Here is a 16,475-nt window from a genome sequence, read left to right as displayed (position 1 = left end):
CAAGCACATGAAGAAATGTTCAAAATCCCTAGCTCTAAGAGAGATGCAAATCAAAACAACCAGGATATATCATCTCACCCCAGTAAGAATAGTAAAATTTAACAGCACAGCAAACAACACATGCTGGCGAGGTTGCAGAGAAACTGGAACCCTTATTCACTGGTTGGGGGAAAACTAAGAAAAGAAGGGATAAATTATGTATACTGCGTTGAAACAGATGAGGGAGAGAACTGCTTAAAAGGGATATATGATTAGGTATTATTGTCATGACAGGAGTCCAGAATGAAGGCTACATAGTGGAGTGGACAGGGAGGGGGAGATTGTGTAACAATGAAAGAATTCCATTTTTACATTTCAAAGACAAGAGCAAACTCGGGGAGAAGGGTGGGCAGGGAGAAAAGTGCAATAATGAATGTACGGAAATCCAAAGTCTCTGTATTCATTAACATTAATTTAAAAAAAAAGAAAAAATAGACCATTTTAAAGAGATGATAACTCAGAAAGAAAATAATATACAATAATGTAAGAGGGATTAATCAGAATGAACATAAAAAAAGACATAGATTTTAGGTTGGTGATCAAGGAAAGCCTTGATTGGGCTGAGAAGATAGTATTAAGGTAAACTACCCATGAGAAGGTCTCAGGGAAGCATATTCCAGGAATAGCTAAGGCAGATAAGAGGATAATGTGTTCCGGAAGTGTAAGTCAAAGAATCAAGGTGAGAAAGACTGGAAATGATGTTGGAAAGATGGGCAGAGCCAGATCCAGAAAGCATCTGAAGGCTGTTCTAAATCTAGGTGTTGAATTGACGCCAACTTAAGAAGATCCCCTGTGTGTTAGTACAATCATGCAACACAGGATGTTGAAAGGCTGATTCTTCAGAAGTGGGGCGCTCGACCTTTGTCGTGAGGTGCCTCAGAGCAGATGTAAACACGAAATCCTTCTGTTAGCAGGTAAGTGTACTGATGGTTGGCACACCCAGGAACTCCCACAGCCGTGGTAAAGGGTTTGGGTTTGGTTGTGTTATCTCTTTCCAGTGTGCTTCTTCATTCTCCTTGCCCTGGTGAACTCCCCTCCAAAATGCCTCCTAGAACACTGTCCTGGACATTAGGAACAGAACTCCTAGATGACTTTTTTAAAAAAAAAAATTTGGAAATTGTGTGGTAACTGTCCCAAAACTGTATCATGGGATTACCCTCAGAGTTGTTTGTGTAATATGAATGGTTTTTAAAGTTGGTTGTCTGTCAGGGCCGTAGATAATACCTGAACCTATGCCCCTGAGTGTACAACACCTACACTGTGGGAGAAGCTTCAGGGCAGATGCCCTCCTGACCCTCCCAAGTGTCTCTCACCTGAGAGTTACAAACTCTTTCTAGTCCAAGTTCAATTCCAAAATGTAAGAACTCATAGCTGATAGCGAAGAAATGAAGAGTGACTTCCAATGTCTGTGTTTAAAAAGCTTTTAGTGCTTCCTCATGAACCTTATTTTGAGGGAGCTCTGGTGGCCTAGTGGCAGGAAGCCGTGCTGCAATCTCAAAGGCATGTGGTTTGAATCCACCAGATGTTCCACTGGAGAAGGAAGGGCAATCTCCTCCCATCAGATCTAATTCGAAGGCAAACAACAAGGGGGGAGGGGAAGATAATAAAGTCTTGTAATTATTATTAATTTTAATGAACGTTAGAGAGACTTTGGATTTCCATTCACTCATTGTTGCACTTTTCTCCCTGTCCATCTCTCCCCCCAAGTTCACTCTTTGAAAAGTAAATGAAAAATTCTTTCATTGTTATACAATCCCTCACCCCAGGTCCACTCCACTACACAGCCTTCGTTCTTAGTGACTTATTGAAAGAAGAGAGAAAATGGACCAAATATCTTGTGATGAAGAGACAGATATTCTTTACTTTTATATGAAGCTCAAAAGTCAAGTTAAACTGATCTCCAAACAGAAAAAAACTAATTTCATTAACCTCCTAATTTAAAGAAATTAGGATGTTGGAAGTTGATAGTTTATAGTTGATATAAAGGTCTAAAATACTTGCTTTATTCTTTCAAGCAAGAAGAGAAGTAAGAGATAACCACCAACAGAGAATTCCCAAAAACTGGTCCTATGCAAACTGCTGCAGTAGGACCCTTGATGTGGTCTATGAGAACAGTTATGACCCTGGGCTCTCTTCACTGGAGCAGAACCCCTGTCATTTCTTCAAGAGAGGTAGTCTTCCCAGACAAAAAAATAATTGATAATTTTCAGATCAACTTTAAAACACCATCAATTGTCACAGAGTCTTGGTGTCTGGAGTAATGAAGACAAAGTCATCATTGTTATAAATTGTTGGCGTCTGAACTAATGAGGTTGCACTGGAATGTCACATGATACAATAGTAAAGTTTAGATACAGTCACATCCTCTGATATCTTAGGGAGATTGAGAACTAATGGAGCAAAGCACAGCTCTCTGATTTTTGGCATATGAAAAGAAACAGTGTAAGGCTGTCATTCAGGTAAGAGCTAGAGGTCTATGTTCAGGGACTGCGGTCCAGACAGGTGACATCTGTGCTCTGAGGTGGCCAGCAGGCAGGTGTCCATGGACTAAATGATGTTGACGGCAGGGTACAAAGAGTACAGATCTGAGTTCCAATAAGAATCTTCATAAAGTTAAAAGGGAGAGGGGAAAGACACCTAGAATTTTCTCGAAATGGCTCAGTCCCACTTTTGTTTTCAGGTATGGAGAATGCATTGCTCTGGGGACTAGATCTGAAAAGACTAGCGGCGGGAATTTCCCCAGCACTTGGATTTCTGCATCTCATTTGATCCCAGCCATATGGTGTGTGCAAAGCCAGAGTGCCACCTGCTGACGCGCAGCACGGGGCGGGTTGACATTGCTCTGTCCTCAGGTGCAGTACGAGTGCTACTGATTACAAATGGCGTACAGAATGCTCTGGGCCACGTCACAGAAACACCCGCCAGAAATGAAGTCATCATTGCTGTAAGACACGAATCTTTATTTTTATAAAACAATTGGGGAACAAGATACACATAAACACTCACACAGCCCTGTGCCTAAAGACCCATGTCTGCTTGTTGTTATGTGCCCTTGAGTCAGAACCTGACTCACAGCTGACACTCAAGTAGGTCTTCAAAGGTAGCAGATCACGCAGGAGGAGATTGCGCATCTGTCTCCTGCAGAGCAGCTGGTGGGTTTGAACTGCATTCCTTTGGGTTGGCAGTACAACTCCTTAACCATTAAGCCACCAGAGCTCCTTTATCTGCAAATGGGTCGAAATTAGAAGACAGACTTTGATATGCTGAGAATGAGCAGACAAATATGGTTTCGTTACAGTTTCTCATATTTTGCAAATACATTGCGGGTCAACAGTCTTATCCCACTCAAATGAAAACTCTGTTGTTGTGTTTCTATTGTTGTGGGTCATTGAGTTGGAACCTACTATCATAGCTGACCCTCTAGTGGGTTTTCAGAGACAGTAAGTCACACGAGAGGGGATTGCCCATCCTTTTTGCACACACAGCTGGTGGATACAAACCTCTTGCATTTGGTATGGCAGCCGAGCTTCTTAGCACTAGGCCGTTAGAGCTTCCTGGAATACAGACGATATATCTTAGCTTTCTTTTCTCCTAGTATTTCTCCTCGATCGTAAGCCAGGTGCTGTCACGTTGACGCCAATTCATGGTGGCCCATATGTGTCGGAGTAGAACTGCTCTGTGGGGCTCTTAGTGGCTGACTTTTCAGAAGGAGCCCATCAGATCCTTCTTCCAATGCCCTCTGGGTGGGTTCGAACCTCCAATCTTTTGACTAGTAGCCAAGTGTATTAATCATTTGCACCGTCTTTCATTAAACAAGCATTTACCATTTTAATCCAACAAATCAGCTTATTGTTGTTGCATTGAAACTGACTCTCCATTGACTCTTCATTGACTCTCCAGAAGGTTCATAAATTGCACGGCAGACGATCGGTTTGTTAATTGTCCAGCAGGAGATTGTCTTTGTCATGATACTAGTTAGTAATAAGGGTAATTAAAAAAACAAACAAAATCCATTTGCTCACAAAAATAAACCAAGATGATCCTGCATTCAAATCCTACCTTTGATAGATACCTTAAGCAACAGATCGAACCTCCTTGAGTTTCAGTTCATCATTTGAAATATGGAGATGACATGATTGATGACAATTAAAGGCTGTGAAGTATATGAAGTGCTTAGTACAGTGACTGGTACATAACAAGGCTTCACCAAGCAGGAATTCTTTAAGAAAAGGAAAGCAGGCCTAAGGGCCTGTGGGCTCTGTGTTCTGACCTGGGCAATCCGCGCCCTGCTCTCTGTCCCCCAGGCTCAGCTTTCCTTGACAGCTTTAACGAGGTTCCTCACAGACCAACAGTTCGCCCAGATCGAGCACATGTGCACAACCCAAGAGGTCCCTGGGAAAGCAGGTTGGGGAAGCGGGAGATTAATTGAAGACTTTTATTATTGTTATTTTTAGTTACAAAAGTCTGCAGGAAAATAGCTCCTGTCTGAGTGTGCATCTCTCCCTGGAAGGCAGAAACAAAGGTGGGAGGAGGGTTGACCATTAATCATAAGAAAGCAGGGAAGGAAATTAAGACAGGAAATATCAGCACCAAATGTCCTTACTCGGGGTCAATTTCAAAGTGCCGTCACAGCTAACGTGCTAAAACCTGGGGTCCCAACTGCAAACCAAGCCCTAAAGAAGAAATGGTGAGCACTCTAATGTCACACCAAAACCAAACCGAGCTCATTTCTCTGCCCAGAGAGACCAACTCCTCTGATATTTGGCTCTCAACTTCCTTGAGTAAGAATATTTTTTTAAATTTTATTTTAATATTTTTTAAATAATTTTGATGAACATTTACAGAGACTTTGGATTTCCGTTCATTCATTGCTGCATTTTTGAAAATCAATAAAAAAATAACACCTATGTACAGGATCATGTACCTTTTTGTTACTCTATTTTCTAGTATGCAAAATAGAGATGAAAGTCCTTGCTTTATGATTTTGTAAACTATGGCATATCAGTGAACTAACTCAGTCTCATAAGGACAAATACAGCATAAGACCATTTTTGCAAATAAAGAAGGATAACTAGTAAGACGTGGAGAACAATTCAAAGGGGGAAGGAGAGGAGAATGGAAAGCTCATGGTGTGGAAGGGGGAAATCACGGCGTCACAGAGTTTGGTGGGCAGAGGGAGAGGGTAAAGGAATTAAGACAAATCTAGTGGGGACTTGGAAAGATGGAGTGATAGTGGGCATAGAACAATGGTGATTAATTTTATAAAACACAATATGAATGAAGGAATATATGAAACACATGTACCTGAATGAAACATAATGCATATAGACTTTGTATGCAAACCAATATAAAATCTTTTTTAAATATCAGTCACTGGAATAATACAATGCATTGTACTCTCTTTTTTTTAAGTATCTCTGCTTTGCCTCCTTTTCAGAGCCGCTACAGAGACCAAACGAGTGACCAGAGTGGAGGAGGGGCTGCTATGATTCCTACAGTCATTTTTAAAGAAAAAAAATAAAAAGAACCTTAGTCCGCAACTCACAGACCAGTTCACTGTGCCAGGCACACCCCACCTGGTAGAGCCCTCACGCTCTGTAGACACAAGGAAATCGCCCATTTCTAGAAGATTCCATGCTTACACATTGGATTAGAACATCTGCAGAATTTTGTTTAGCATTCCCTTCTGGCCCATTCATTCAGCACATACTTCAGACCCACAAGCCTTGAAATTCCACAAAACAGTTCGCTTTACCCCAGTTGTTCAAGCTGGGCCACTTCATCTAGTTAGGGAGAAAAACATGCTAGTAAATAATTGTACTCTCGTGTGCCAGAAGGAAGTTCTCAGTTCATTTGATCCTTAAAGAAGGAGCATCAATTCCGCTTGGATAGAGCTGAGATTTCATAGAAGAGTAAATCTTCACATTGAATTTCAAGGGATGAGAAGGCGTTTGCCAGGATACGAAAGAGACAAGCAGTGTTTTCAGGAAGAGTCTGTATTCTGAAGCAGCCATAGCATTCCACAGTGTCTCAGTCACCACGTGCCTTTGCATCATGTAGAAACATCCTCCTCTGGTCCTAGGACGGGCACCCTACCCTCTGCTTCTTCTTTCACTCTGATAGTGGGAATCTTTTCTGCTGCTGAATTTGCTCAATTTAAACCTGGTGGTATAGCAAGATTGATTGTACTCTATATACCTTATTTGCATGTTCCTCCAAAAAGAAGTGTTTATTCCCCTAATTCACACAATTCGTGTAGTTCTGTCCAGCTATGTGAAAGCCAATAACTGGGAGAGCCATTCTGACTATACCACAGACAGGGTGTTTACCAGCGTTCTATTTTGTTCCAGTAAGGATCTTACCTCATAAATCCAAGAGTTCTCTCCTCTGACCATTTCCACCTTATACAAGTTCCTGCTCTCACCACTTTGATGGAATCCAGCATGTTGAGTGGACTTGAGAGGAGAATCAGTTAAAAGCCCATTCTGAAAGTTCAGAAGGAGACAAGGAGGGTCCATGCTAAAGAGCATTGCAGGGAGGACCAACCTCAAGGCACAGGGAAGAGAACGCTGTAGTTGGATATCAATGAGCCGATGTCAATACATGGTAACCTCCTATAACACAGTTGAATTTCCCCATAGTGTTGTCTTGGCTGGACGCTATACCGAAGCAATCACCAGATCTTTCTCTTGCAGTGCCTCTTTGAGGGTTCAAACCACTAACCTTTTGGTTAGTAGTCAAATGCTTAATGTCAGGGCTTATTAAGAAAATGGTAATAAGATATAATTTTAAATGTCATAAAGACCTTTGGAAACTGTTAGAAGAGAGTGAAAGAATTATGGTGAAAGGGTGGGCAGAAGAGGGCAAGGGAGAATTCTAGGTAAATAAACCCTTCACGACAAAGGTTTCCTTTGGGTTAAAAAAAAAAATCACGAAACCTCTCTGAGGGAAAAAGACCTGGCGGTTCAGCCTTGTAAAGATTACGACCTAGAAAATTCTAGGGAGCAGAGTTTCATTCATTGATTAGACTCTAGGAAACAGTTCTACTCTATCATGTCGGGTTATTGTAGCTAAAATAGTGACCCAACAACAACAGTTCCATCAAACTGCATGTTTTATCTACAGGTGCCAATTCACTGTAGAAGGTCAGCAAAATATCCATTGTGTATTGGGCATATTTACAGGAAATGAAAAGAATTTGAAGACTCCATAGGATTCTCACAATCATTGAGGGACATTTGCAAAGAAAAGAAAGGTTTTCTCATCTGACTTTGTTGTCTAAGTCCAGACAAAGGCATTTGTGGTCTACCCAGCCCCAGCTAGAGGCACCAGGATGCAAACCCCTAAATGAGGAGGGGCTGGAGAACCAGGCAGGGATGCTCCCTCTGTCATCCCGTTGAAGTCTCTTTTCTGCATTCGATCAGAGAAAGCCACTTTGACAAATAGCCCCTTTTCTGCTCCCACCTCTGATGATAGTTTTAGTTTATACTCAGTGGTGTGACAGTAATTGCTTAATAATTGACTCTGCTTAAAAAAAGAAGGAAAAGAAATATGTGCAGAGGAGGACTTACTAAAAATTTAATAATATGAAGGATGTGTAGCACAGTTTACCAATAATAATATTCTTTATTTTAAATTACTCATGGTCAATTTATTGTCATAGTAAGCATTCATTGATTTTTGCTAAGTCCCCTTGTATCTGTAGGCAACCTATAATTGCAATTCAACCATGACTTGAAAAATAGAGTTGTGTCTCATTCTTCCAGCTCTCTTCTCAATTGTCATTAAAGCTGAGAAGTTATTTTCTTTGAGACAATTTCTCATCCTTGTAGTAATTACATTCATTAAATGGATATTTTTTTCACCTTCAGCAGTAAGTCAAGCTGAGTTTGTAGTATTCACTGATGTCAATTGTGGAAATACACTCTAAGGCTTATTTTAAGCTAGGGTCTAGCATCACAGACACACAACAAGAAGAAATGTGCAGTACAACATCAATATCTACTATTTCCACCATACAATTACAAGGGAGCCCTGGTGGTCTAGTGGTAAGAAGCTGTGCTGCAGTCCCAAGAGCATGCCGTTCAAATCCACCAACATCTCTGAGAAGGATGAACAATCTCTTCCCATGTGATTAACTGCCTCTGAAAACCCACCAGAAGGGCAGCTACAGGATGGTTCTGACTCAAAGGGACACACCAACAACAGCATTCAAGTACAAGAAACTTCAAGAGCATTGTTGTTGTTGTTATGTGCCATAGAGTTGCTTCTGACCCATAGCAACCCTGTGTACAATAGCCCTGAAACCTGCTCTATTCTGTGCCAACTTTACTGACCTACCCTAATTTCCACAATCACTGAATCAATCCATCTCATCAATGATCTTCCTCTCCTTCTCTGTCCCTCCACCTTTCCAAGAATGTTGTCCCTCTCCAAGGACTAGTCCCTCCTTGCAACATGCTCAAAGAATGCCAGACGAAGACTCATAATCCTTGTCTCCAAGGAGCAGCCTGGTTTCACCCCACCTAGGACAAACCTGTTTGTTCTCCTAGCAGTCCATGGTATATCCAAAACTCTTCTCCAGCACCACAGCTCAAAGGCATCAATTCTCCTTCTATCATTCCTAGTCATTGTCCCGGTCTCTGATGCATAGTAAGCAATTATGAAGACTATGGCCTGCATCAGGAACACCTTAGTCTCCAGACTGATGTCGTTGTTCTTCAGTACTCTGGAGAAGTCCCTGACAGCAGACTTTTGCAATGCAATTCATCTTTTGATTTCCTAGATGCTGGTGCCAAGAGTATTGATTGTGGAGGCAAGCAAACTAAAGCTGTGAACAATCTCAGTCTCTTCACCATCCATTATAATGCTGCCAATCAGCTGAGTGGTGAGAATCTTTGTTTTCCTGATGTTGAGCCTTCAGTCCATATTGAAGGCTGTGGTCCTTGACCTTCTGCAGCAAGCACTTCAGATCAAGAGCATAGATAGTATCAAAGTGTCATAATATATTTCGGAAATCTAATAACAGGTTAGATCTTGAATATTATATCTTTGGTCTTGACATAATGTGGTCTTGTTGTTGTTGTTGTGTACCACAGAGTTGGAATCGACCCACAGCTGATCTTTTCGTGGGTTTTCAGAGGAAGCTAATTGCATGGGAGGAGATTGCCCATCCTTCTCCCATGGAACAGCTAGTGGCCTCGAACTACATGCCTTCAGGATTGCAGCACAGCTTCTTGTCACTAGGCCATCAGAGCTCCCTTGATATAATGTACTTAATATAATTTAATTGTTTTTATTATGGCTGTGTATGACAACTGGCTCAGAAGATTTCTGTAGTTTATGCTTGCATCTGCAAGACTGCTGCAAGTTGGCTTCCACACATCACTATATATAAAGCATTTGGATACAAGCATTTGGATTCTCTAGTTATCACATGATTTTCAAGATACACTCTGGAGAAAAAGTAACTGTACATAATAAAGTATTCCTATTCTTTTTCATTGGTACCTGTATTTATTATAGATGTAGTCAGGGGCCTCTCCAAATTATTGCAGAGCAATGACATCCTTTTGAGGACCAAGGTGCATCTGATTCAGGCCATGGTCTTTCACTTGCTGTGCGTCTGAGAGCTAGACAATGCTTAAGGATGAAAGAAGAAGGATTGACACCTTTGAGTTGTGGTGCTGGAGAAGAGTGATGAAGAGCCTATGGACTGTCCAAAGAACAAACAAATACGGCTTGGCTAAAGAGTACCCAGAGTGCTCCTTGGAGGCAAAGATGATCAGACTTCATCTCACTTCAGGCAGGTGGCTAGGAAAGGTTATTCCTTGGAAATGGACATCATGCTTGAAAGGATGAAGGGTTGGCAAAGGAGAGGAAGACCCTCAAACAAGTGGATTGACACAGTGACTGTTACAATGGACTCAAGTGTGTCAGGCAGTGTGAGGATGGTGCAGGATAGGACAGGGTTCAGATATGTTGTTCATAGCGTTGCTATGAGATGTACTCAACTGGACAGCACCTGACAACAACATATTTATTATATTCCCATGTAATAAATTGGACAGTGACAGTGATCAAGGACTATGTTTCATTAACACCTAGCCCATTGCTAGGATTTTCTCCTCAATGCTTGCAGAGCCAGTAGTCCTAAATGATTACACAGCATTCCCTGTAATCACAAGTATTTATAGAATTCATGACAATTTTGATGATAATTTTATGACATGAATAAAATATGTCAATTTAATTTGGCCTACAATAATAATTGCCTCCATATCTTACTTTTAGAGAGGTACTCAGAGTGTTCAAAGGCCTGTAATTTTGGAAGTAGATGGCCAATCCTTCTTCCTAGTCTGTCTCAATTTTTAAATATATATAATAGTATCTGACAGACAAGCATTCTGCAGAAAAGAGCAGATGAAAGACACTTACCAGTTAGAAAAGGACCAATACTCAATGTTGCTGCCCACCCAGCAACATGTTTGATTGGTGTTTCGGTGGGTTTTTTCATTTTGTGGGTATTTTTTTTTAAAATCCACCCTTTCCCTACTCCACCACCAACACTTCCTACTTTTGCCTACAACATTCAACACCTATCTCTCCTTGACCAGCCCCTGATGTGATGGTATCATGCTGCTGTCAGTCTCAGTATGACTTCAATTTAAAGTTGTTAAGTACAACTGTCATGTACAGCTTCTTTTCCTGGAAGGTCCTGAGAAAAAGTCCTTGTTCTTAAACTTCCACTCCAGGATGGACTTCTTGTGGGTTAATCCAATTTGTCTTCCAGACGCTGGACTGTACAAGGATGAATGTGGCATCAGGATTGGTGGAAAAATCATCAGCAACTTACGTTATGCAGATGACACAACCCTGCTTGCTGAAACTGAGGAGGACCCGAAACGCTTGCTGCAGAAGGTCAAGGACTGCAGTCTTCAATATGGATTGAAGCTCAACATCAAGAAAACAAATATTCTCACCACTGGGCCAATTGGCAGCATCAGTATGGATGGTGAAGAGATTGAGATTGTTCACAGCTTTAGTTTACTTGGTTCCACAGGCAACACTCTTGGTAACAGCAGCCAGGAAATCAGGAGACGAACTGCATTGAGAAAGTCAGCTGTGAGGGACCTCTCAAGAGTACTGAAGAGCAATGACATCAGGCTGGAGACTAAGGTGCACCTAATCCAGGCTATAGTCTTTGCAATTACATGCTATGCATCAGAGAGTTGGACAGCAAATAGGGTTGATAGAAAGAGAATTGATGCCTTTGAGCTGTGGTGCTGGAGAAGAGTGTTGAATATACCATGGACTGCTAGGAGATCAAACAGGTTTGTCCTGAAGAAGGTGAAGCCAGAATGTTCCTTAGAGTCAAGGATTCTGAAGCTTCATCTGACATACTTTGGGCATGTTGCAAGGAGGGACTGGTCCTTGGAGAGAGACATCATGTTTGGGAGAGTGGAGGGATGGTGCAGGAGAGGAAGACCTTCGATGAGATGGATCGATTCTGTGAGTGGAGTGGTGGGAATGAGTGTATCTGAGACAGCGAGGTTGGCACAGGATAGAACAGTGTTTAGGGCTCTTGTACACAGGGTCGCTATGAGTTGCAAGCGACTCAATGGCAGATAACAACAACAACAACAATATCTTACTTTGGGCATGTTGTCAAGGGGACCAGTGTTTGGAAAAGGGCATCATGCTAGGAAAAGGTGTGGTGTCAGTGAAAGAGAAAAAAGTGCCTCACAATAGGCACTGACCCAATGACTGCAAGACTTGGCTTTCTCACGGTAGAGGTCGTGAGGTTGGCACAGGGTGGGGCAAGGCTCCAGTCTGTCACTTATGGAATGGTTATGGGTCTTTGTTGATTCAATAGCATCTGCCAAAAACACAACATCTTATCTTAGTTGGTAAGTCATGTGGGCGATGTGTTTTAATGAGCAGAGTTATCTGAATGTCACCTTGAGATATCACTCTGGAAGAATTGCCCAACAAGTTAGATGAAATTGGCAGGAGAAGCTACATCCCAGCTCAGATTCCCATGGGACCAATACTTTCCTTTCCCAGAAGTATGTTACATAACATTCTGAAGGCCTGAAGGTATCTCGGTGATGGATAGCTGATTTTCTCTGATAACTTCTGTCTATATTTAGTTCCCCATATCCAGACTGTCTGGTCCCAGGTAACCTCTGCCTTCTCCCACCGACATGGATACTGCACTTTAATTGCCTATGAAAAACAAAGTTCCACAGAGTGATGTGGTCCAGTCATTCAACTGTAGACCCACAATGAGGGTCTATCAGGGTCCTGACCCCTGCATATGCCTCTGAGATGATGAGAAAACTGGAGGACCTCTGCCTTCTCTTCTCTCAATGACCTTGATGTATGCTAGCTGCTCATTTCCCCAATAAAGCTTATCGTATAACTCAAACTGTGTGGCATTGCAAAATCTGCATTAAATTTTGCAGATGGAACTTCCTTGGTAGAACAGGTAAAGTCCTGAAGGCACTCACCTTCAGGCCAGCTGCTCCACTGTAACTGAATTCTAGGCATGTGCTTGAGAGGCAAAAGCCTGGAACGCAGCTGTCCCCTGAGTAGGGGAGAGGCCCAGAGACAAGATTTCTAGATCTTCCATTCCACGAATTATCTGAAATTTCTGTATTTTAAATTTTAAATAAATAATCTTAATTTTCAATAAGCATATAAACTGAATAACAAAAATAATCCTATAACAAACAGGGCTCTGTGGGTTAAGATGAAATCTTAGTTCATTGAAGTTGATATAGATGACCCAATATAAAAGTTCCCAAAAGATGCTAAACATATGCAATTGCTATTGTGTGTCATCAAGTCAGAACTGACCTCAAGTGATTTTTCAAAGGCAGTAATAGCACAGGCAGAGATTGCCCATCCTTCTCTCACAGAACAGTTGGTGGATTCGAACTGCATGGCTTTGGGATTGCAGTGCAGCTTCTTACCAATAGGCTACCAGAGCTCCTCTAAGTATACGCACGAGCATTTTTTCATTCTTTTCTGAGCATCATTGTGTAATGAACACTAACATCAACAGAACTATGCATTCTCTGGTCACTTTAACATTACCCACTGGAGGGTAAATTATCTCTGCCTGACATTTTGAAACACATTTAAAGATAACTTCTTGGACACTACAAAGTTCAAAAACAGATCACTGCCAGTTAGTTTATTCTGTCTCCTGGCCACCCCATGTGTTCAGAGCAGAACTGGACTTCACCAAGCTGGCAGCACTGTGATCTCCTGGAAGTAGATTTCCAAGCCTTTTTTTGTTGGTGGTGGTGAGTGGATTTGAACCACCAATCTCTGTGTTAGATGTTGTGCTCATCAAGTGCTAAATGCAAACTATTTGTGCCACAATGATCACAGTGTGTATGCATGCGTGTGTGTGCATGCGTGTGTGTACACACACACACACACAGACATACCCCACAAAGAGCAAGTTCTTCATTCATCTCTTTCAAAGGCTCAAGGATTAGAAATTCATCAATCCAAGTCCAAAGAAGAACAGTCTATTTTATATCTTATTCTCTAACTCCCGATTGAGTGTTTATGGGACTGGTTTTATTGTGTTTTGTGGTTTTGTTTGTTTGTTTTTGGGGTGTATTTTGTTTTGTTTCATTCTGTTTTTTTCCAGAGGACTCAGATCCCTCCACCAGGGTCATCAAATTAGAACAACTTGGTGCTGACCCCCAAGCAAATTTACAGAGACTGCAAATCAAACAGGAGGAGATTGGCCATCTTTCTCCCTTGAAGCCACTAATGGATTAGAACTTCTGGACTTGGGGTTGGTAGTACAACTCCCCACCACTAGGCTACCAGAACTCTAAGCGTTGCTGGTCACATGGTGCAACTCAGCAAAGGTGAACACAACAGGCCAGTGGTCTCTCAGCCCCACCCACACCCAGCACCGTGAGTCAGGGTGCCAATGAGCTGACAGTTAGTATGTTTGCAGCATACACCAGGCAGCAGTACTCACTTCTTAGATGAACTTGACAGCAGGGAATTGTCCCTTTGAAACATTGAGGTCAAGGGGTCTAATCCTTTGAAGGTCACAATAACATCTCTAAACACAGAGAGTAAAATGCTTATGTGCCAGGATACTGATTGTCTAATGCCACACAGGGTGGCAGAATCTCTTTCCCATCTTAAAACAAACAAGAAAAATCCCACATCCCTCAGGTTGCCATGGTAGCTACTCCTCAGATTCTCTGTTGCCAGGTCAATTTGTACCCATAGTGGGCCTCCATCTCGACTGTGTGCAGTAAACACCATTGCCATAGAGCGGATTTCAATGAATTGCAAATCATCAGGTTTCCAAGAGTGTCAACCCTTTCACATGGAGAGAGCCAATCCTTCTCCCTCAGAGCCACTGGTGGTATCAAACCTCCTGAACAGAACCTCAGCTGACTGAGTCAACAGTGAACCTCACTAAGAGCTAGTCCACCAGAACTCTCCCAAGAGTTACTTCTTGTTGTGTGTACCATTGAATCGGAACTGACCCATAGCTGACCCTCCAGTGGGGTTTCAGAGGCAGTAAATCTCAGGGAAGGAGATTGCCCATCCTTCTCCCACAAAGCAGCTGGTGGGTTAGAACCGTGTGCCTTTGGGACTGCAGCACAGTTTATTACCACAGGAAAGCAATATACCCATTTCATGAATATTCTAGAGGGGTTCCTGAACATATATGTGTGAATAACTTTCGAGTGTCACACGAGGAATCATAACCAATACTCAGCTTTATTATTGATATGACAAGTGATCCCTTTTCAAACTGCCTAGGGTTCCTCAGAGTTGAAAGTTAGTGTCACGGTATCAATGCCATGATTGTTCTTTTCCACAGACATGACTCTCCCCTGGTGAAACTCATGCAGCTGGTTGAGACAAGCAGCTAGAGCTATCCAGACAGGACAGCGAGCTGGCACACGCTTCTACTGTTTCTGGTCCTCCCCAGGGATTTCATTTGGTTTGGTTGTTAACATGGAAAACAAAGGGCAGGGCTAACAGCTGTCACAGCCACAGCAGCTGACTCTGATGAATACTGTAAAAATCTTCAAGTACTCGTAGCACTGTTGCTGTCCACACTCACAAGTGGTTTGCATGCACTACTCTGGTACCAGTGAACTCTGGTGACCTAGTGGTAAGAAGCTGTGCTGCAATCCCAAAGGCAGCAGCTCGGATCCACCTGTCCCTCCATGGGAGAAAGATGGGCCATCTCCTCTCATGCAATTTACTGTCTCTGAAAACCCGCTGGAGGGTCAGTTATGGATTGGTTACGACTCAATGGCACACCGCAACAGCAACAACCTCGACACCAGATAAGGAGCTCTGGCGATGTTGTCCTGGTAACCAAAAGCCAGCAACTTTGAGTCTACCAACTGTTCCAACGCAAACGATGAACATAAAGATTCAGAGTCTCAGACATCTGACAGAGAATGGGGAGGAGTTGGAACCTACGCTACAGCAGTGGGTTTATCTGAACGTCCAAGCTCTTTGTGAAAAGCTCACAGGCTCCGCAAGGCTCATCCATGAACAGATTGGTTTTGATGGCAACCTCTGACCTCAAAGTACTTCAGTGGTCCATTTAGGGATTGCATGTGAACTTCATACCTGGAACTGCCGTTGCTAAGTAACTAGTCACTTCATGCTGGACAGCACTGTAACCTAGAGACATGGTTCTGGCATAATAATGTTGTCGACGTGTGGTATCAAGTTGGAACTGACAGAGCTGATTCTCAGAGGTAGCTATTCGCATGGGAGGAGATTGTCCATCTTTCTCCCACGAAGAAGCTGGTGGATTTGAACCATAAGCCTGTGGGTCGGTAGTGCAACTCCTCACCACTAAGTCACCAGCAGTGAACACGGAAGGCAGCCTGCACGTGCTTGGGCAAAGCTGTGTTTGCATAGCTCACATCTCCTCAAATATCTACAGCATTCGCATTTCAGCTGCACCCCTGTCACTATTTCAGGCTCTGAAACTAGGTCATCTTTTTTCCTTTAAAAACTTGTCATCAGATTTTTCTCAGGATTAATGTCATTTTGTCCCCCTCTTTTCTTTCACTCAACTCACTCACTGCTATATCATCTATTCCAACTCACAGCAATCTCCCATTTGTCTCCAAGGCTGTAGATCTTAGGGGAGATCACTGCTCTTCTCGCTCCCTCAGAGTGTCTGGTGGATTTGAACCACTGGAGACATAGGCCTTTTGACTGTTAGTACAATACACTATGGACTATGCCACCAGAATGTCTCCCTGTTGTACAGAGTATGTAATAACTGCAAGGATACAATACTTACCAGTTAAGCACTCAAAAGCTACAACTCAAATGCAATACAAGAATAGGATAGGATAGGATAGGATAGGATAGGATAGGATAGGATAGGATAGGATAGGATAGGATAG

This window comes from Elephantulus edwardii, unplaced genomic scaffold (assembly GCF_000299155.1).
Source record: "Elephantulus edwardii isolate Elephantulus edwardi_28Jun2011 unplaced genomic scaffold, EleEdw1.0 scaffold00004, whole genome shotgun sequence".
Lineage (NCBI taxonomy): Eukaryota > Metazoa > Chordata > Mammalia > Macroscelidea > Macroscelididae > Elephantulus > Elephantulus edwardii.
This window is presented reverse-complemented; position numbering follows the sequence as displayed.